The sequence below is a fragment of the Pristis pectinata genome, chromosome 6 (genome assembly GCF_009764475.1).
Source record: "Pristis pectinata isolate sPriPec2 chromosome 6, sPriPec2.1.pri, whole genome shotgun sequence".
NCBI lineage: Eukaryota > Metazoa > Chordata > Chondrichthyes > Rhinopristiformes > Pristidae > Pristis > Pristis pectinata.
In genome coordinates, this window is record NC_067410.1 from 75,493,085 (window position 1) to 75,514,904 (window position 21,820).

The window sequence follows — 21,820 nt, forward strand, 5'->3', positions numbered from 1 at the left end:
CACAAAGTGAACTGCCCAGGAAATACATGCATTCAGAGTGAAACTTAATACAATGATAGGAAACTGTTAAGCGAAACAGAAAACATGATTTAATGTAAGGTTTTACTATTCAAAGGAATGTCACTAGGTCTGAGGTGTGTTTTGAACTTAAAACAAAGCAGGTAACCTGAAATTGCTTCATACAATTTAGTGGACAGTCATGTGAACTGATAATTGCTTTTCTAAATCCTCTGCAACCATTAATGTAAAGGGCAAGAAGAGAAACATTTACTTTGCAAGATGAAAATGAATTACTGAAAACTGCAGAAAATTAATGCCATGATATCTGCTTTTATAGAAATGCCTGACCTATGAATTAGTTGAAAATTGTCAACCTGTTCCATTACTCCAACAGTCCTTTAACAAGAAAATAAAACACAAACTCCTGTTTGAAGTAAATGAGTTTTTTTTTAGCATTTTAACTCCACAGGCTGTTAGTTTTTAAACTATCCATCCAGATTATGAGCAATTCTTTTTTTACATGGCAGGTGAACTAAACAGCACTGTATAACACACGAACATTATTTGAAAAAGTGCAATTGGAATCGCAATCTTCCAATGCAATCCTGATAAGTAAACATAATTCTACATTACCAGGTTCCAATATCTTGCAGCTATAGGTACTCTGCTATGCAGCTGCAACCTCGGGAAGCAGGCCTTAGGCAGCCATATGCACGAACAATAAAAACTACCAGAGGAAATGCAGCAAAATGCCTGGTGTATTGGAGAGAGGAGTAAGATGTTCCCATTTCTCAGAGAGTGGCCTTAACAGGTCGGTGCAGAACAGGGGGAATGTTCTTTGTGCTGGGGTCCATGTAGATGCTGCAGGGCTACACTGAGACAATCCAGGCAGGAAGTTGCCAGGGAGATCTCTGTAATGATAGGAGTTAAGTGTCGCAATAAGTACCACAACCATGTTGGATAAGTGAAGATGAGTTCTCAGGGCTTAATACTTACCTCATAATATCTAGAGCCTATAGATTCATCTCCATTCATGCCCTGGTACTACCTTTCTGGCCAACACACTCACTCTTAAATCACATATACTGGTATTTGCTCTTCATTTTTTTGTCTCTTGTGAACTTCCTTGCTATCACCCACTCCTTCCTCAGTACATAGAAAACAAATGGCGATAAAGACCAGTAGTAGTGGCCTAGAATGACCTTCAGGCAAGGCAGTTGTGGCTGACTGTGACTTGGTTTTTTGCTGTGAGAGTTGTCTAGGCCCTTGTTAATCTGTATTGGGGAACACAGACGTCAATGAACAGAGTCTACTTCTACATTGCTCTGCAGAGAAATGAAGATATGAGTAGGGGTCCTTGTAAACCTTGTATGTGATACCCCTTTCTCTGCCTTCTCCTCTGTAGATCCCATGGCTGTCTGTGGTCCTTCCGATGCCAATTTTTTAAATTCACGTTTGGGATCTGGCCCATCTCTCACTGCCCTTGAGGAGGTTGTGGTGAGTCCACTTCTGAGCCACAGAGTCTTTCTGGTGAAGGTACTTCCACAGTGCTGTTGGGAAAGGAGATTCAGGATTTAGACCAAGTGACGATAAAGGATTAACAATATATTTCCAAGTCAGGACTGGGGTGGGGGCAGGGGACATGCAAATGGCAGTGCTACCATGAACCTGTTGCCTTTGTCCTTCATGGAAGTCCTGGTTGCACGCTTGGGAAGTCACAGCTGTTGGAGTAGCCAAGGCAAGTAACTATAGTGCATTTTGTAGTGGTATACACTGCACCCACTGTGCACTGGAGATGGAAGGAATGAATGTTTAGGATGGCTGATGGGGTGTCAATCAAGAGGGCTACTTTGTCCAGGAGGGTATCGAGCTTCTTGAAAGTTGTTGGACGACAAGTGATCACTCTCCTGACTTGTGCCTTGCAGGTGGTGGAAGAACCTTGAGTGTCAGGAGGTGAACCACTCGCCAAAGGATACCCACCCTCTGCCCTGCTCTTGTGGACATATTATTTACATGGCTGGTCCAGGTGAGCTTCTGTTCATGGATATTGACCGTGGGGGACACAGTGATGGTATAGCCATTGAATATCAAGGATAGGTAGTCATACTTTCCTTTTCTTTCTTTCTCTATCTTTCTTTTTCTCTCTTCCTCTCTCATGTCATTCATCAAGAGAACATGAGAACAAAGGAGTGTTAGGTGTCTGAACACACTACTGAATACAGAAATTCAGTTGAAGGTGCCAGAAACACTCAGGATTAACTGTCAAGAACATGTAGATGAAGTTGTGAGGCTGCAGAACATTCTTGTGCAACTCAGCAAAGAATGCTGTTTGAATGTGACTGGGTACTTAAACAGTAAGGCTTCAAGGGGAAGAGCATTGGTAAAAACTGGTTCTTCTGTGAGTAAGCAATGGTTCTTATGCTTCAGACCAAAGAGGTTGCAAATTATACTGGAGACTAAAAGCAGGCATTGCCCTTTTGCTAAACACTTTACTGGTTCTAATGAAAATACCAACTGAAAGTGAGGGGTCAAATTTCCTGATGGGTGCTAAGGGGCCTGCAAATGATCACAATTTTGCTTTACTCTTGGTTAAATCTATTTTCAAAAGTTGTTTTATCCAGTACCATGAGAATAAGTTTCTTGTTAGGTAGTATATTCAGATAATCCTTAGTAATGTAATCAGTTCAAAATCAACAGCAATCACTGTAAGGAGATGTTAGGATTGATGATGAAAGGCTTCATCAAAAGGATAGATTTTTTGTAGGCTAGGGAGTGAAAGAACAGAACTCTCGTGTTTAGGTCAAGACAGCTGAAAACACATCTGTTAATGATGGTACATAGAGGGTAATGGATACACAAGCAGCCAGAGTTTGAACAAAGTAGGAGATGAAATTGGTAAAACCACAAAAACCAGTGGGAAGATCGCAATGTGTGAATAATCCATGCCTGTTGACTGCACGTGAACTTTGTGTTGCCTGCTTATTTCAATGTGATCTAGTCATGGATAACTAAAGAAAGTTAAGGTCGTATTAGATCAAAGGAAATGTCTTATAACATTGCCAATAAGAGCAGTAAGCCTGTAAAAACTTCAGATTGCAACAAAGGAGGACCAAGACATTGATAAGGAAAGTGAAAATAGAATACAACAGTAATCTAGCAGTAAACATAAAAACAAATTGTGAAAGCTTCCTAATGGAACGAGATGGGAGAAATTATATTATGTAATAAAGAAACGGCAGAAAAAAATAAGCAAATATTTTGTACTGGTCTAGTTTCCTTATCCAAGAAAGGATGCAACTGCAATATAGGGAATACTTTGAAGGTTCATCAGTTCGATTGGTGGGATGGGAGGGTTTGTCGCATTAGGAGCGATTAAGCACACTGGTCCTATACTCTCTTGAGCTGAGAAGAATGAGAAGTGATCTCATTGAAATGTACAAAATTCTAATGAGGTTTGACAGGGAAGATATGAGTTGATGCTTCCCCAGCTAAGCTGTCTAAAACCAGGGATCACAGTGTTATAATAAAGGGTCTACCATTCAGGATAGAGATAAAAAGAAATTACTTCACCCAGAGGATGAAGAATTCTATACCCAAGATCACGGTGGAAGCTCAATCCCCAAGTAAAACTCCACTCATCCAGTATCCAATTGTTTGGAAATCCTATGGCTCAGCATCTAACTTGCTCATTGCGAGCCAGGATCTGGAGTGTGTGGCTGGAGCTAGAGTTGGGTCGGGAACACCAGGGTCTGGAGTGCAAGCCAGGTGTGTAGCCGAGGCTGGGGTCTTATGAGATAGTGCAGGTCATTTTTGACAGCCATGGCAAGCAGCAAATCAATGATGGTGGTATCGTCATAATAATCCTTCTCCTCCTCCTTTACCCATAAACTTTTTTAAATTATTTAGATCCAGACAGTAAGACACAATTACTCACTTTTGATACCCAAGTACTGCAACCTGGCTAGACAATGGAAGATAAGCAAGAGGACAGTAATGATTTCATATACGGAGCCATCATTCAGAGACAAGCCCTCACAGAAACAAGTTGAATATGAATGTGCTGTGAAAGTGGGCATGAGTAACTTGAACCACAACAAGGGTAACAAGAGCACAGGTGCCAGCTTACCAGAGAACAAGGCTGAAAACAAATAATGCTTCAGAGGTCTCAGCTGAGGACGTTAATAGGGAGGCCTGATGGACAGGTACAATGAGATGCCTGGGTAGCCAATGGGAATACCTTGCATTCAACGTCAAGGAGCATGGAGGAGGTGGGCAACACCATCAACACAGATATTGATCCAACCATGGTGCAGCCTTTGATGGTTGATGTCACAGTTTCCAAATGTGGACCAAAGAGCTAAACTCTAAAGGGAAGATGAAAGCAGTTGCCCTTGACATCAAGGCAATGTTTGACAGAGTGTAGCATCAAAGACCCCCAGTAATATTGAAGTTTAACAGGTAGTAAAAGGAAAACACCCAATGGTTGGAATCATACGTTGTACAATGGAAGATGGTTGTGGTTGTCAGAAGTCATTCATCCCAGCCCCAGGACATCACTGCAGGAGTCCTCAGGGCAGTGTCCTAAACTTAACTATCTTCAGTTGCTTCATCAATAACATCCATCAAAAATTGTGGAAGCTCACTGTTGATTGCACAATGCTTAAATCCAGTCACATCTGATCAGGAAACAAAGCAGCCTGTGCCAGCATGCAGCAAAACCTAGGCAACATTTAGACGTGAATTATTAAATGACAAATAATATTCACGCCACCAAATTGCCAGGCGATGACTTATCTCCAATGTGAGAGAATATAGCCATCTATCCTTGACATTGAATGATATAATCATTGTTGAGTACCCCACCATCAATATTCTGGCATTACCAGGAGCAGAAACTCAACTAGACCAGCCACATAAATAGTGTGCAGATCAGAGGCTGAGTACCCTGCAGTGAATAATTCAGCTCCTGGCACCCCTCGGCTCAAGGCACAAGACAGATGCATGTTGGAATACTCTCCATTTGCCTGGATGAGTGCAGTGCCAACAACTCCTAAGAGATTCAATGCCATTCAAGACAAAGCGGCCCACTTGACTGGCACCTTGTCAGCCACCTTAAACATTCATTCCCCCATCACCAGTACACAGTGGCTGCAGTGTGTACCACCAATAAAATCCACTGCAGTTACTCATCCCTCGACAGCACCTTCCGAACCAATGACCTCCACCACCAAGAAGAACAAAGGCAGTATGTGTACAGAAACACCACCAACCTCGAGATTGCCCTCCTTCACACACCATCCTAACATGAAAATATATTATGAGTCCTTCAGTGTCACTGGACCTAATCCTGGAACTTCTTACCACTATAAGAGACCTTCACGAGAAAGTTGCTGCATTTCAAGAAAATGATTCGCTACCAGCTTCTCCAGGCTAATTAGGGATGGCAATAAATTCTGGCCTTGCCAATGATACCCAGATCCCAAAAATAAATAGAAGAAAAAATCTCATTGTCCTACTATTACAAGCAAGTCAGGAGATTAACCCAGATTCAATGTGCAGCAAGGCAGGCCAGAAATTGTACCAGGTGTACCTGAACATGAGGTACCAATCTGCTGAAGCTGCAGCATTGTCTATCACATGTTGTGCTAAACCAAGCACAATGCTAAGCAATTCCACAACCAACAGCTCAGATCAAAGACCTTTAATGCTACAGCATCTCATTATGTATGGCGGTGAACAATTAACCAACTAGCCACAGGAAGAAGCTCAAAGAACACCTCCATCCTCACCAATGGTGGGGACCAGCATAAGTGCTAAAGACAAGGCTGAAGCATTCGCAACCATGTTCAGCTTGAAGTACCGAGTGGATGATCCATATCAGCTTTTTCCCCCGTAATCTCCACAGTCACAGATCCCAGTCTCCATCCAATTCCATTTACTCCATGTGATACCAAGAACAGCTGAGAGAAATAGAAATGGCAAACTCTACAGGAACATACAGCATCCTGACTCTAGTACTGAAAACCACACTCCAGAACCAACTGAGTCTCCAGCCAGGCTGTTTCAGTACAATTAAAAGAGTGGCATCCACTTGAAGGTTGCACCACTATGCCCCATTCACAAAAACTAAGAAAAATCCACTTACTGGTAATTTGTCGAGCATTGTGGGAGTATATTCATCAGAATTATTTCATCAGTACCTTCTCAAGAGCAATTAGGAGTGGGAAATAAATACTGGCCTTCCCAGGGACCCTCACATCCTCTAAAATGAATGAATAAAAAAGAAACACCAAACACTTGTAGAATTAGCTAACTACCAGAAGAGATTAATCAGAAATTAACCTTTAGATAGCAGATCCATTTGAATAGGATTTTTTTGGATAATTGCTGCTGTATATGCGACACAAGGAGATGCCATTAGTTGAAGCAATGAGCACAGAAATGGGAGTGCTATTATCGAATCAGTTCTTCATCCTTGCAGTGAACATGCTTCACATGTGGACAAATGATCTCGCCAAGAGCCAACCAATGGGGCCTCCACTGCGAGAGGCCCATTAAGGTCTCTCCTAGCCCTCGTTTATGCCAGTAACTCAACAAAAAGCCTGTATCTCAGCCTCCAAAACATATTGTTAAGAAATCATCAAATTCTGATTTTACGTTATATTTTGTCACTACTTCAAGGTATTTTGAGTAATATGCCAAAGCCATTTCACATTTTCACAAACTGGAAAATAATCTCAATTAATTTTACTAAATGCTGCAGAATCCCCTCTAGAAAGTAAGCTGCAACCACTTTGGCTTTGTACCAGTCATGTTTTAACTTTAGAAATGAAAAGGGGAGTGTAAACATTCTTTCTGGGCTGATGCTGAAATTCTGCTGAGAAATCCAATGGGCAGAATTTCCATTAGCCATTCTGCTCTCATGCTTAGCCCATCCTAAGTTCAGGAAATGAGCCACCCCTCGTCCTCACTTTGGGAAATCAGACCACCAGGCTGTGCTCCTTCTCCCTGCATACAAACAGAAACTGAAATGGGAGGATCTGGTACGGAGAGTCGTGCAGTGCTGGTCTGAGGAAGCAGATGAGCTTCTATGTGACTGCTTTGAGACAGTGGAATGGACCATGTTCAAAGACTCAGCTGCCAGCCTTGATGAGTATGCCACCACCATCACAGACTTTATCAGCAAGTGTGTGGAGGACTGTGTACCAAAGAGGACAATACAGGTGTTCCCAAACAGGAAGCCATGGATGAACCAGGAGATCCACTCCCTACTGAAGGAGAGGACTGCTGCACACAAATCTGGTAATCCTGATCTGTACAAGAAAGTGAGGTATGACCTTCGTAAAGCTATAAGGGGTGCCAAGAGGCAATACCAACTCAAAATAGAGTACCTGACCAGCCGCCAGTTATGGCAGGGATTACCTGCCATAACAGGCTACAGGACGAAGTCAGGCTACATAGCTAACAACAGCACATCCCTTCCTGATGAACTTAACGCATTCTATGCATGTTTTGAACAAAAAGTGGATTGTCACCATCCATTCTGACAGCCACCAACGCAGCTGAATCTGTGATCACAGTGGAGGACTTAAGATCAGTCTTCCGAAGAGTGAACACAAGGAAAGCACCTGGCCCAGATGGTGTCCCGGGCCACGTGCTCAGATCTTGTGCTGATCAGCTGGCAGAAGTATTTGCGACATATTCAACCTCTCCCTGCTTCAATCTCAGGTTCCCTCCTGTTTTAAGAAGACCACTATCATCCCGGCACCAAAGAAAAGCAAGGTAACATGCCTCAATGACTACGGACGAATGGCTCTGACATCCACCATCATGAAGTGCTTTGAGAGGTTGGTCATGGCACGCATCAACTCCAGCCTACCAGACAACCTGGACCCATTGTAATTCGCCTATCGCCGAAACAGGTCTACAGCGGATGCCATCTCCCTGGCCCTTCACTCAGCTCTGGAGCATCTGGACAGTAAAGACACTTAGGTTAGACTATTGGTTATTGACTACAGCTCTGCCTTCAATACAATAATACCAAGCAAGTTTGTCACCATACTTCGAGACCTAGGACTCAACATCTCCCTCTGTAACTGGATCCTTGACTTTCTAACAAACAGACCGCAATCAGTGAGGATAGGCAGCAACTCCTCCAGCACGATTATTCTCAACACTGGTGCACCTCAAGGCTGCATCCTCAGCCTTCTACTCTACACTCATGACTGTGTGGCCAGATTCTGCACTAACTCCATCTACAAGTTTGCAGATGATACTACTGTTGTAGGCCGTATCTCAAACAGTGATGAGTCAGAGTACAGGAAGGAGATAGAGAGTTTAGTGGAATGGTGTCATGACCACAATCTTTCCCTCAATGTCAACAAAACTAAAGAGCTGGTCATTGACTTCAGGAAAGGGGGCGGTGTACATGCACCTGTCTACATCAATGGTGCTGAGGTCGAGAGGGTTGAGAGCTTCAAGTTCCAGGGAGTGAACATCACCAACAACCTGTCCTGGACAAACCACATGGATGCCATAGCCAAGAAAGCTCACCAGGGCCTCTACTTCCTCAGGAGGCTAAAGAAATTTGGTTTGTCCCCTTTGACTCTCACCAACTTTTACTGACGCACCATAGAAAGCATCCTATCTGGATGTATCATGGCTTGGTATGGCAACTGCTCTGCCTAAGACTGCAAGAAGCTGCAGAGAGTTGTGGACACAGCCCAGCGCATTATGGACACCAGTCTCCCCTCCTTGGACTCTGTCTTTACCTCTCGTTGTCTTGGTGTAGCAGCCTGCATAATCAAAGACCCCACCCATCTGGGACATTCTCTCTTCTCTCCTCTTCCATCAGGTATAAGATACAGGAGCCTGAGGGCACGTACCACCAGACTTAAGGACAGCTTCTACCCAACAGTGATAAGACTATTGAACAGTTTCCTTATACAATGAGATGGACTATGACCTATGACCTCATGACCTCACGATCTACCTTGTTGTGACCTTGCAACTTATTGCACTGCACTTTCTCTGTAGCTGTGACACTTTACTCTGTACTGTTATTGTTCTTTTTTACCTGTACTACCTCAATGCACTCTGTACTAACTTAATGTAACTGCACTGTGTAATGAATTGACCTGTAAGATCGGATTGTAAGACAAGCTTTTCACTGTACCTCAGTACAAGTGACAATAATAAACCAACATCAATACCAATACCATAAATGGTGCAGATACCCATGTCATTTAGAATGCACAATGGCCATCCAGTACCACTGAGGGCAACATGAAACTTAGTTGGCAGCTTGATGTTCTTTTCAAGAGTGAAGAGGTGTCAGGTCAAAGAGTGTATATTGAAGACAACTTCGATTTCTATGGTGGATATCGCAAGGTTTTTCACAAGAGTGTTATCAGCAAAATTTGACACTGAGCAACTGAAGGGAAATAAAAAGGCAAGCAACCAAAAACTTAGTGAGAGTTGTAATTTTTGCCTTAAAGAAGAAAAGAAGCAAAGGGACAGAGTGGTTTAGGAAAGAATTCCAGAGTTTAGGCCCTTAGCAACTTAAGGCATGGCTGCCATTGATTGTATGATTAAATTGGGAGATGGCCAAGAAGCCAAAACTGGAGGACTGCAGAGATCTCAGCAGGTTGTTGGGTCCAGAAAAGACTGAAGAGATAGGACATGGAGGGATTTGAAAAGAAATGGAGATCTTTAAAATTGAGATGTTTCTTAACTAGGAGTCAACGTAAGTCAGGAGGCATTGCAACAATGAATGAACAGGATTTAATTAGCATTAGTATAGACTAACTAAAAATAGCTGTAATTTCTTGTTAACAATTCACTCTGACATTAGAGAAATTAGAACTGTGACATTTCTGGTATAGTTATCCCACTTTTACTTTCATCTCATTGAATGGAAAAGGCACAAGGAAGAAGGTCCTGCCCCACTTGTCAACATTTAACTGCATAAAGGACATGGCACCAGTAGTATGTGGCCCATTTCAAATTTTCTCATTGAAGGAATCAAGGGATTTGGGATTCATGCAGGAAAGTGGTACTGTGGTAAAAGATCACCCATGATCTTATTAAATGGCGGAGTGGGTACAAAGGACCCAATGGCCAACTCCTGACAATGCTTCTCATCTTCGGTAGGGAGTCTCTGAGCCCCTATATTTCATCTTTTTAATGCTATAAAGTTGCTGAATATTTTGTCATATAGTGGTTAATATTAAATTTGTCTGGATTTGTGGTCTCCATTCTCAAATCTGAGGATCACAGCAGAAAATAGTACGCCTATGCACCCACTTCACTTTTAGCAATTAATCTTACGTTTATGTATCAACACTGAGTGGACAAAATGATCAAGCAAGCTTGTTAAAAAATGCTCTGTGTTCTTCTTATTTTAATATATGTCTTACATTCGTTTTATACATTCTGCACAAGCCTGCTCATGAGTTCTTTACTCCCTCATTTAACAAATTCTGATTGAGGGAAATAAAGCACGTGCAGGCAGATGTGCCTTTTAAATTGGCATCATGGCTGACACAGACATTGTGGCTGAAGGGCCTGTTCCTTGCTGCACAGTTCTATGTAAAATATTATTACACAAGCGTCAAGCATACAATAGAGTTTCTGCAGCAAGCCCTGCCTTCTCTAAGAACCATTCGACAAACAGGAAATCATTGAAGTAAAAAGAGAAAATGTCCTCCAATGTTAATGAGTTTTATCCACAAAAGGGATGAAAATGACTTAGCTGTCAACGGTCCTATCTGTCACTCCTTAACACTACAACTTTTGTTGTCTGAAGGGTTGGGCTTCAGACAAGTTTATCCTCTAGCAGGATATTCAATTAGAATGGGCAATGTCAGATACTTTATTACAAATCAGGGCAACTTTGTTCCAAGCCTTTGTAGTTTTCCTTCATTTGTAGTTAGTTCCTCAGCTCTGTTTTTTCTGATACATCCAAAGGGTGGGTGTTTCCCAACTCCCAGAATCCTGTATATGGTCTGACTCATCCCTCAATTTTCCAGTCACATAAGGACATGCCAGAGCTATAATAAGGCACCCTTAACGAGGAAGACAGCAAATTAACAAATGATCATGTACTCATTTCACAAACTAATGTGGCAATCCACCTCAAAATGCTGGGAACTAAATTGAATATGAATGGAAAATGAACATTGGAATCATGATATATCATTAACATGCAATCTTTTGACTCAGTGCAGACTGCACGCAAAATTGATGGTGCAGCCTCATTTCAGCAACCAGCATGTGCTAAACACACTGTTAATTGATTTTTCAGATAGTTATGGAGCAGAATTTTAAGAGTTGATAGCTAGTGAGCTCTGATTAGAATTATGTCTGCATTTCTTAAGAGGAGACATTGTAGCTGTAATCAGTGATGGAAACCACTCCTCATGTCTTTGAAGCTTGTTGGAAGACAGGGCTGATGCAGACAAGAATGGGGTGTCCTGATCTTCTGATGTGGTCTTGGTAAATAACAAGTGAGGGGAGATCCCTTTTCCACAGGAGGTCACAAAGCCAACGAGGCAAATAGTCAAGCTGTATATGGAGGAAGTAGTAAACAAGATAATGAACCAGCAACAAAAGAGACACACTGAGTCATGATTCAGTGTTAAAAACTATTTTATTAATCACTACTTGTAAGAATACGAAAAATAGAAGTAAAAATGTTACTATGTTAGAATTCAGAAATGTTAAACCTTGAACATTAACCCCAAAAACTAAACTCTTCGTGTGTGTGTGTGGCAAAGTCCCAACCTCCAAGTCCAGGAATGGCTCTTAAAGTTCAGTTCCGCAAGCCATAAGGTGAAACATGAGCAAAGGCTTCTTCAACAACGACCGTTGTCTGAAGATAAGACGTAGACGTAGAGAAACATAGAGAGAGTAAATACGAAATCCAAATGTTCCACGATGGAACCCCAGCGACACTTCAGTGTTTACTCGGTAGTGACTTCCTCACCCCGAAAACCATCCGAATCATGGTCGTCCACACAAATACCTGTTTCCTTCTACAGGTCAGCAACAAAGTGAACTCCACCGGATTACTTCCAATTTCCGTACATGGATTTCAATGGCAGACACAGTTATTGTTTCTCATCCATCGATAGAGAAAACTAGCAGGCTGGTGTCTCTCTCCCTTCTCTCTCTCTCCCTTCGACTGACCTCTTCAACAACGTCATTATGTCCTTTATCTTCTATTTACGTAAGCACGCCACACACACACACACACACACACGCTATCTTAAAGGGACTTTCACCAAGTCGGTAACACAAGTGAGGGGAGATCCCTTTTCCACAGGAGGTCACAAAGCCAACGAGGCAAATAGTCAAGCTGTATATGGAGGAAGTAGTAAACAAGATCAACAGCAGGAGTCAAATCTCAAGGCAATGGCCTTGGTACCATAAAAAGTTTAATGACCTCATATTTGTGGTCAAGGTCAAAGAATGCATCATCAAATCCCAATTCCCAAGAACAACATTACAAGTGACCTCCACGTTACAGTCATTCAGGTTATGGAAATTTGCTGTTACAGAATTCACAAATCACTCCCCAAAAATTTGAGATACGGAATAAAATTCACTCTCATGGAATTTGTGTGAATAAAAAGTAAATAAATCAAGACAACTTTTATTCAACTGATGACGTGGCTTTGGGTTACAGAAAATTGCAATACAGACTGTTTTCTAGGAATGCAAACCCCACAACATGGGGGTCGTCAGTACAGTGTCTTTCACACTGCTCCATGAAATACACCATCATCATTCAATCCCCAACAATTTTTTTCAATGTGATGGGACCAAACATTAAGTTGCCTCACTTCATTCACAAAAAATCCATGACAACTCCAATCCTTACAAGCACACAACTAACAGCAAGTGAACCATTTCAACCAAAATGCAAGACAAATAACTCATGTATCTCTTTGTGCCCTTCTGGAGAAGGTGGCACAGAAATAGCACCGGCAATACTGAGTGGTAGGAGACAAATGTCACTCTGATGACTTGTCTCCCTGGATACCAAAACGATAACCACAGGGTCCAGTGTGACCAAGGAGATGAAGTTGTGCTTTTTTTAACTGGCCAGTGATAGGGTGAGGAGTGAGGTTCATTAAAATAGATGGCTCAATAGCAAATCAGATATATTTAAACTTTGCACAGATGAGGCATTAAAACAATTCACAGTGACAAAAATGTACAATTTAACTACCTCCTAGTGGAACTTCAATATCATAATCATAAAAAATGAAAAGGTCCATACATTGCAATCTCCAAGTTAAATGGAAAGTTAATATCATTTACTTGACAATTCTACTGGTGCATGACTATCTTTAATAGAAATTACATGAAAGTATTATGAAGGACAACCTTCCACTGATTTAATGGATACACACAGAGTGACACTTTGTACAGCAAAGATCAAGCTTTTCATATCAAGAATTAATGGAAATAATAGTTTAGGCATCACTGAAAATTGTCAAACATTATTTATGAAGTAAAATTATCCTATAAAATAATACATTAAATCAAAGTGTATGCTATATATATTAGACTAGATTCTGACACACAAACTTTTTAGAATTTGAATTATTCATGTTATTTTAAAACCAAATCAGATTTTCTACAGTGAATTTATTATAAAAGTTGATTTTGTCATTCTGGGGAGAGAATTGCTCTGGTTGTTTTGAAATAAATACATTCAAGTTTAGCTACACATGATCAGCTGAGGAATCTTCCCCCATGTGTTAAAAAACTATCTCTTTTGTTTTCCCTCTCGAGGTTCTGATTATGGACAACCCATCAGCCTGCCAGGACACAAAAACCACTCAATCTGTGTGTGAGTAAAGGCAGCTCCTTTGTGAACTTCCGAGAATTAATATTGTTTCTTTTCTTGCAAGTGGATTTTTGCTATAGGATTGGCTATGATCAAATTGAATGGCCTTCTCCAGCTTCTACTTCTTATGTTCTTGAACTTGTTATAATGTAACTCCACTTCAATAATTTTTCATTTTCACAATTAAAAATAATTCATGTTATGCTGCAAAATTAGAGACCTTTCAGGGAGTGTTTTCTTCTGACTGGAATCACATATTGCTTATTGGAAAATATGTCCTGCAAAAAAGCCAATCAAGACTAGCATTATTAAGGTGATTCCTTTTATTATAGATACTTAGACAACCATTTGAAAGCATCTAAAATTCAAATTTAAAAAAAATCATTTCTGAAATTGTGTGTGTTTTATACTCAAAGACCATTGTTATTTTCAAAATAAATCATCACCAATCCTGTGAAATCTTTATGCGGGAAGCACCTCTAATTCTTTAGTTGGGTCACTTTGTTTTCTGTTCATTAGCAGTAATACTACCTAGGCAGAAAATCAGTAGTACATAAACTAAAAGCTTCTTTGGACGCCAAATTATCCCTCTAATAGTACAAAATCAATTAACACCTCCTGGGACGTCATTATTGTCACATTATGGCACCTGATATCCTCCAGGACCAATAAGTGATTTATGGAAATTCAAATCATATGCCTTAGAAAAACAAACAATGAAGGTTATAGAGGATTTTCTAAAGAAATATGAGGGATGCATAATACTGTAAAACACCCTTGAGCATCCTGATTAATTTCAGTTTGCTAGATGTTGTGATGTGTTTACTTACATTGTACCTGATGACAGTATCATCCTTGTTATGTCAGCTCCCTGTCAAAACATTACCTGCATACTTTACCCCATGTTTTTGGCCACATCAGGGTGCTTTTAATTATGGCTATGCTATCTGATGTAATTGTATAAGGAAACACTCTTTGTTAGCAATGATCTTAGTTTCAGACTCCTTAGTGTATTTGCAACCATGGCAACAGAATAGCAAGCAAAAGCCAATGAAATAACCAGAAATTCTCAGAGCAATTGTATTTCATAAGGACACAAGTTCCCAAGGGTAAAAATTCACTCTGTTTCCCACCTATTAGAACCTTTAACAACAGCCCTTATCAGAAACACAAGCTCTTCACATAGTAGTGTACTAAGAGCTTTCATGAACTGCACAAAACAACTGGTTTAAGGCTGCTACAGATTCCTTCTAACGAACAGAAATTAGCAGAATCCGTGTGCAGTCCTGCTTCTAGCTGAGTGCGCAGAGGTACTAAATGTAAATTGTGTCTGCCTTGGACTTAATTTTTTTCAGTTAAGTGTTGCAGTTTAAAAAAACTATGCCGCTCCTTCTGAATAGTTAAGTCTCAAATCTTTCACATGTTACCCAGATTAGCATGATTGGAATTATTGACAATCAAAATGCTGCTGTTGTGGAAAGATTGAGATCACTAGATGTAAAATGCTAATTAAGTCATTTTAGTAGGTAAATATCAAGTGACAAATGCAACCATATAAATGCAAAATAGTTTAGACCAGGTACATAATGGGACATGCTTGTTTGGGCTGCAAAATAAATATTATTTTAAATTTACCCCTATGCATACAAAATAATAATTAAACACCAAATGAGGACAAATAAAAGCTGCAAGACCTCTGATCTTAGCATTCACCAGCTGGTGGGGCTACAGTGCCGTATTGCTGTACATAGATTATACGCTGGTTCCTGGATTAAATTACGTTCTGTTTACTAATTTCAGCAAAAAAGCCAATATGAAGAGTACTGCTTTCCTAATCAAAAGTGCCAATTAATTTTTCATTTTTTGTTTAAGATTGCTTTGAACAGTCCTGTTCCGCAAAAATGGATAAATGAAAAGGAGTATTCCTCATCACCACACAAAATGGAATTATAAAGGTTTTACTTAAATCAACATGCATTCGTCAACAGAAAGCCACCAAAGTGACAGAAGTGCCTCATAGAGGCAAAGAGTGGAGAAGACAGGGGCTGTAGCTTTGGATGTGGCTCAGAGGGTGAAACCATTGAGTGAAAATCCAGATAAATTGAGGCCTCAATAACTTTTATTTCTCTTTTAATTTGCAGCCACATGCAAAGCAGCTGTAGGATAATTTCTATTAATTTTATGTATGTGGTAAGATCCTATCACAGAGGAGCCTGTACTCAGGTTGTAAGGCTCAATTAAGATTTAGCAGATATCATGTTGACAGTGAAAGATGTGACTGAAAGACAAGAACATGCAGACACTGGAAATCTCAAAGGCAGAAATCTCTGCAAACACACGTCAGATCAATTAGCCTCCATGGGGAAAACAGATAGTTGATAATTTGGGTACAACCATTTACCAGAACTGAAAACTAAAAGATAGACACATGAGCAAGAACCGAATAAAAGGGGATAAAAGACATGTAAAAAACAATAGACAAATAACAGATGAGATTATTAATGAATTGATTATCATATTCAAAATGGAAGATGCGTTAAAGGAATAGAAGCAAATCAAGAACCACTAAAAATGAGACTAGCAACAGAAGGGATGACATGGAAAACCCAGCACTCGGCACGGTAGTGTAGCGGTTAGCGTAACACTATTACAGTGCCAGTGACCCAGGTTCAATTCCAGCCACTGTCTGTAAGGAGTTTGTACGTTCTCCATGTGTCTGTGTGGGTTTCCTCCAGGGTGCTCCGGTTTCCTCCCACATTCCAAAGACGTACGGGTTAGGAAGCTGTGGGCACCCTATGTTGGCGCTGGAAGCGTGGCGACACTTGCGGGCTGCCCCCAGAACACTCTACGCAAAAGATGCATTTCACTGTGTGTTTCGATGTATATGTGATTAATAAAAATATCTTATCTTAAAAATAAAACAAGTTTGCAGCCGAACTAAGAAATGTGACTGAAGTAGAGACTGAAAAAATAAAAACAACTCTGTCCTTCCTCTGCCTTTTCTTGTGCCCCTTTTATTCTCCATTTCCTCTCAACTCCCATATAAGCAGTAATGGACACAAGAGCATAAGAAATGATAGGGCACCAAACAGCCCCTTGAGCTCTTCTGCAGCATTCAATCTTGCTTCTCGTAAGATGCCTGATGTTTGTTATTTAGAATCAGAAAACTTCATAGAACAGAGTGAGGCCATTTAGCCCATCATGCCTGTCTGGGCTTTGTTTATTTCTGTATAGTCTCTGACACCAGCTCCCAATTGCTTTTATGGCAAGGGGGCACAAACAAGATCAGAAGCATCAGAAAGACTAGAGAAATAAAGTACCTCAGATGCTGGAATCTAGGTGAAAAAACAACAAGATGCTGGAGGAACTCAGCAGGTCAGGCAGCATCCTGGAGAAAAGCAGATGGTCAACGTTTCGGGTCAGGACCCTTCTTCAGAACTGAAGATAAGAAAAGGTGAAGCCCAATATATAGGGGGGGAGAAACAGAGCAGTGAAAGGTGGACAAAAGAGGGAGGCAGGGTGGGCACAGTGGTGATAGGTAGATGCAGGTAAGAGATAGTGATAGGCAGGTGCGAGGGAGGAGGGAGAGTTAGATCACCAGGGAACGGATGGGGCCCCCTCTACATTGGAGAGACCAAATGCAGACTAGATGACCGCTTCGTAGAACACCTACGCTCCATCCATAACCGCGATCTGCATCTCCCCATTGCCAGTCACTTCAACTCCCTCTCCCACTCCATCACTGATATGTCAGTCCTTGGCCTCCTCCACTGCCAGGAGAAGTCCAAACGCAAACTGGAGGAACAACACCTCATTTTCCACCTTGGGAACTTACAGCCTAATGGGATAAACATCAAATTCTTCCACTTTAAGTAAACCAACACCCTTCCCCCCGCCACCTTGCCTCTTTTTTTTTCTTCCTTTTCCTAGTCTAGCTTTCTTTTTTCTCCTCGCCTTTTTTTCTCTCCCCTTTTCCTCTCCTCCCCTCTCTCCATGCCGCCTACCTTTGGCCAATCCCCTAGTGGATCTGCCCTCCTCTCCTCCCCCCGCACCTGCCTATCACTATCTCTTACCTGCATCTACCTATCACCACCTTGCCTCCCCCCTTTTGTCCACCTATCACTGATCTGTTTTCCCCACTATATATTGGGCTTCCCCTTTTCCTATCTTCAATCCTGAAGAAGGGTCCTGACCTGAAACGTTGACCATCTGCTTTTCTCCTGTTACGGACTCAGTGAAAGTCCCTTTAAGATAGAGAGTGTGTGGGTATGTGTGTGTGGGGCGTGCTTACGTCAATAGAAGATAAAGGACGTAATGACGTTGTTGAAGAAGCCAGAAGAAGAAGGAGAGAGCGAGAGAAGGGAGAGAGACACCAGCCTGCTTGTTTTCTCTATCGATGGATGAGAAACAATAACTGTGTCTGCCACTGAAATCCATGTATGGAAGTTGGAAGTAATCCGGTGGAGTTCACTTTGTTGCTGACCTGTAGAAGGAAACAGGTATTTGTGTGGACGACCACAATTCGGATGCTTTTCAGGGTGAGGAAGTCACTACCGAGTAAACACTGAAGTGTCGTTTGGGTTCCATCATGGAACATTTGGATTTCATATTTACTCTCCCTATGTTCTCTACACCTACGTCTTATCTTCTGACAACGGTGGTTGTTGAAGAAGCCCTTGCTCATGTTTCACCTTATGGCTTGTGGAACTGAACTTTAAGAACCATTCCGGAACTTGGAGTTTGGGACTTTGCCACACACACACACGACGAGTTTAGTTTTGGGGTTAACGTTCGAGGTTTAACATCTTTGAATTCTAACATACTAACATTTTTACTTTTATTTTACGTATTATCATAAGTAGTGATTAATAAAATAGTTTTTAACACTGAATCATGCTCAGTGTGTTTCTTTTGTTGCTGGTTCGTGACACTCCACAGATGCTGCCTGACCTGCTGAGTTCCTCCAGCATCTTGTTGCTTTTTCATCAGAAGCATCAGAAAGTGAATGGGCAAAGAATGCCGACAGGGGAGCAAGATGGCCAAAAGTAGAACCGAACTCAAAGGCGACAAAGGTCCAAAGGCCAACAGGGGAAAACAAGGAGACTTGAGGTAAGAGGGAGTAAGCAACAGACATACAAAGGGTCTGAGGTCAGGAAAGTGTATTTAGGTGCCAATGCTTACCTGAAGCTAAAGAAGTATAGAAGGAGAAGGAGTGAGCATGAAGGCCAGGTTCTGCCTGGAGCCAGGAGATGGTAAAATGGTACAGCTTCCCTCCACCCTCAGTATGAATATAAAGTGAGTGTCCCAAAACTGGCATTATCACAACCATTGCAGCAGCAATACTTTTTTTTTAATATTTCCACTGCCTCCAGGCCACAGCACACGTTATAAAGTAAGTATTATTAAAGAAAAGTATTACTGCTGTAATTTTTGTGATGATACCAATTGCTTTTCTTTCTCAATAGAGACATGTCCAGTCTCGATTTACTTTGTTATCTTGATAGCATAACTAAGAAATCAATATGTTCAAAATCACAATTGCCAAATTTATGAAACTGCAAATTATTATATGGTATTGCACCACAACACCAAGAATTACGTTTTCACAGACAGTATCAGTGGATTTACTATATAAAGAATCAACTGCTAACTGAGGGACGAAACTGAAAAAAAATTAAAATGTTATGATAAACAGTTCAATTTTTAATTTGTATATATTCAATGTTGAATGAAAAAGTGAATCAAGTTTCTCACAACAGTCTTGTTACTGCTATTATAAGCTACGACTAAAACCACTTCCATAATCAACAAACAGGATTGTGATTTTGAAAAGATATAACTAAGCTTTTCTGCCCATGTACAGAGCACTTCTTTAACTTGACTGTGAGATCTGCCCAGCTGCTTCTTGTGGTCCAAAAAGCAAAGAATTAGTACCCATATTTCTCTTAAAATGAAAGGATGACAATTCTTTCAGCTTCACAATAAATTAATCCAAACGATGATTTTTGAACCAATGATTTTTTTCACTTTAAATACTAATGCTGATGTTGCTGTAAATGAAATGTATTTATGAACAATGACACTTAAGCTTTCAGAACATCCTTCGTAAATCTCCCAATTTAATATTATTAATAAGATCTCTCAATTATATTTCATTTTAAACAAAATGAGAACATATTGATTGTATGGATTTCTACATCATTCTCCAGCTCCTTAAACATTTTAATTAACAGGCTTTTCATATTTGGGGCATGTTAATAATATTACCTGTGATGGAAGCATAATGTTCTGAATGCTTTAGTGTCATTGCTCATGTATGGTTAACACAAGACTGGAGGTTTGATAATCAGTTAAATTCAGAATCAATACTTCAAATCAGGAGAAATCACTTCATAAAACCACTTCCAAGAAAATACTGTGTTCACTTTAAATATTTCACAAACAGTGAAATATTGTATTAGTTACTGCTTGCAGTAATTCAAATTTTACACTACCTTTAGGTAGTAACATGCAAATTAATCCTTTTGAGTATTGTCATAACATTTATTCAATTGAATTAAGATCATGTCAAGATTAATTAAAAGAACTATAATTGAAGAAATAATCTACAGTAATGCATATTTTGCACAATCTGCTTCATTATATTTTGAAAAAATTAGAAGCTTGATTCCTTACATGATGACATGGTATCAGTTCCCATCATGGGCAAACTGTGGTGAAAAGCTTATGGAATGAGAAGGCATTTTGCTTGATTGGCAACATAGATGCCATTCTTGTTCTGACTGAAATTCAGCATTAATTAGATGAGTATGTTTCAAACCCAAAGCGCTCTAGATCCTTAGGAAGTTGGGGACATAGGACATTGGATAGATATAACTGTAAACAACACCAAACAACTTCAAGGATAGAATAGATTGGATTGAAAAATATATGTTTAGTGACCATTCACTTGTATGTCTATGCTGTAATCTGATTTGAAATAGATGAACATCAGTGAAGAAACATTCAGGCTGTAACAATCTTGGCAGAACGAACAACAGGTACTGCAAGCTAAGGAAAATATAGACAATGAAGCTTGTTTCATTATCAATAAAACAATTACTGCAAATTTTTGAAGGTCCATGTATTGTAGGAGTGCTAAATTAACTGTATTCAAGCAGATAAAGGCAAAATCCATGTAAATTTGACCTAAAATGTAACCAGTCAAGCCACATAAATATCATGGCTACAAGAGCAGGTCAGAGATTAGGTAATCTATCACAAATGATACTCCTTCTCACTCTCCAAAACCTTTTCACTATTACAAGGCACAAGTCAGGAGAGTGAAGAAATTTTCTCCCAGATTAGTGCAGCTGCATCAACACTCAAGAAGCACAAAACTATTTAGGACAAAGCAGCTCATCTGATGCTTAAATCTTTCAGTCCCACCCCCAGTGTCATACCATTGCTGCACTGTGTCCTATCTAAAAGATGCATTGTCGTAACATTTTCAGGCTTCAAAATGGCTTCTCAAACTCGTGTTCTGCCATACGGAAGGACAAGGGTAGCAGGGTCACGGCAACACCATTACCTACTGCTTCCCCCATACCAGCTAACATACAGTTATGACTTAGAAATACATCACTGTATCTTAATCATCACTGGCACCAAATCCTGGAACTGTATTCCATAGAGCACTGTAAGAAACACTTCACCAGTTCAAGATGGCAGCTCACAACTAACTTTTCAGGGCAACAAGGGATAGGTAATAAATGCTGAACTTGCCAGCAACACACACATCCTGTGGATCAGTGCATGAAAAAGTAAGTCCTATCTAAGATTTCATCAAGGGACTGGTATTCATTGAACAAAAACATATCATTGACTTCTAACCATCCACAATCCTTCATTCATGGTATAAAGACCTTCATAGTCCACTGATGAATGATCGAGCCTTTGTAAATGTGATTGTCATAACTCTCC